Source organism: Hyperoodon ampullatus, assembly GCF_949752795.1.
Source record: "Hyperoodon ampullatus genome assembly, chromosome: X".
NCBI classification, from domain to species: Eukaryota; Metazoa; Chordata; class Mammalia; order Artiodactyla; family Ziphiidae; genus Hyperoodon; species Hyperoodon ampullatus.
In genome coordinates, this window is record NC_136913.1 from 2,775,423 (window position 1) to 2,777,491 (window position 2,069).

The 2,069-nt window shown below is 43.6% G+C and overlaps 1 pseudogene across 1 annotated transcript; it reads left to right on the forward strand.

The window, feature by feature from the left end:
• Positions 1–1,278: 1,278 nt before the first annotated feature.
• LOC307069078 (large ribosomal subunit protein uL22-like) lies at positions 1,279–1,825 on the forward strand (annotated as a pseudogene). The gene has a single exon. The product of its transcript is annotated as a large ribosomal subunit protein uL22-like (transcript).
• Positions 1,826–2,069: the final 244 nt, after the last annotated feature.

Genomic DNA, 2,069 nt, shown 5'->3' on the forward strand with positions numbered 1-2,069 from the left:
CACCCCGGCAGCAGTCAAGGAGACATTCCTAAAGCATACATCTGACGGAGCCACTCCCTTACTTCAACTGGGTCCATCACTGTTCATGGTACTTAGAATCGACCCCAAGCATTTGCCAAGGACAACGAAACCTCATTTGCTTGGGTCCCTCTGTTTGTACAGCTTCTTCACTTGCTCATAATACTGCAGCCATGTGGCTCAGCCTTCAGACGCAGCCAGCCCTGTGTTTGCTGCCGGGTATAGGCCTTGACTGTTCCTGAAGCTCCGTGGGCCATTATCCCAATCCGCCCATCATCAGCTTCTCCGTTTCCCCATCTGCACGTAAACAGAACCTTGCCGGACTGTGTGATTCTACAGGCACGATGTGAAGCAGACACTGACACCTGTCCTAAGGCAAACTGAACCCGTGAAAAGCTTGAGATGATTTCTCTTTTCAGATAACGCCACCTAAAGATTTTTTTAAGAGCAGCCTGGAACATGAGTTTACGAGGACCATTTCCTGCTCACGCTGATTTACGTAGGAAAGTGCAACGTAGAAACAGTCAAGTGCTGATAAGATGCTTATAGGCCCACACTTATCAGAAGAGACAAACACCATTGGCTGTTTATACAAGGAAAAAGGGGGGAAATGGACTACTTTCGATGTGAAAATAAATCTCTTCGGTGATAATTGGTCTCTTCCACTCCCAAATCTTGAGTTAGGGAATAAAAATTGCATGCCATGTCTCCCTCTGGGAGGTTGAGGCTGTATGTCTTTATATATTATGGTAAGATTTATGTCGACTCCAAATTTCATGCCGGTGGTTGAATCTATGAAATCTATGATCTTGTCTCTAGATACCATCACCTTTTGAAATAAGAGAACGATGTTATATAAAACTTTTCTCTTTCAAGGAATTTTTAATCTCTGGATTCAGGCAATTTAATGTATAAAGATCAAGGACCTAATTAATGGTAAGCCAGGTTATGCTCTAGCCCCGGGTATATTCATATCTAAATAAGATACAGTTCTTAACACCAGGACACTTGTGGTCTGTTGAAGAGGTGAGGGGTTGTACCATTAACTATCTACAAGAGAGGTTGTAACAGGGGCAGTTTTGTTCCCCCAGGCCAGGAACATTTGGCAATGTCTGTCACAACTGAGGATGCTACTGGTATCAGGGGAAGAGACCAGGGATGCTGCTCAACATCCTGGAGTGTACCCATTCCCCACCATAGCAAAGAATCATCCAGCCTCGCTTTTCCGGTAAGCAGCCTGAGTGAGGCAACATGTAAAAAATGGTTCACTATTCACTTGACCCAGAAAACCCTACAAAATCACGTGAAGCAAGAGGTTCAAATCTTTGTGTTCACTTTAAGAACACAAGTGAAACTGCCCAGGCCAAGAAGCGTAGGAATATCCAAAAGCCACCAAGTATCTAAAGGATGTCACTTTACAGAAGCAACGGGTGCCATTCCATCGTCACAATGGTGGAGTTGGTTGGTGTGTCCAGTGGGGCTGGATGCAGGGTCGGTGGCCCAAAAAGAGTGCTGAATCTTTACAAATACACAGCTCACAAATACAAAGTGTAATGCTGAACTTAAGGTCTTAGATGTAGATTCTCTGGTCAATGAGCACATCCAGGTGAACAAATCCCCCGCGATACGGCTCAGGACTTACAGAGCTCATGGTCGGATCAATCCATACGTGAGCTCTCCCTAACACACTGAGATGATCCTTACTGAAAAAGAAGAGATTGTCCCTAAACCAGAAGAGGAGGTTGCAGAGAAGAAAAAGATATCCCAGAAGAAACTGAAGAAACAAAACTTACAGCCCTGGGAATAAATGCTGCAAAATAAATAAATAAATAAATACAAATAAAAGAAAACGCAGGAAAAAAAAAAGATTATCCAGCCTCAAATGCCGATGGTGTTGTAGCTCAGAAACCCTGCTTTACACCTAAAGGAAAATAATACGTGTGCAAAATAGATGTATAAGCACCTTAGGGCTATGAGCATTTACAGAGAGGAACAACGATTTTGGGAAATTTCGGAAGACAGGGACGGTGGATGCATAGACAGGAAATCTA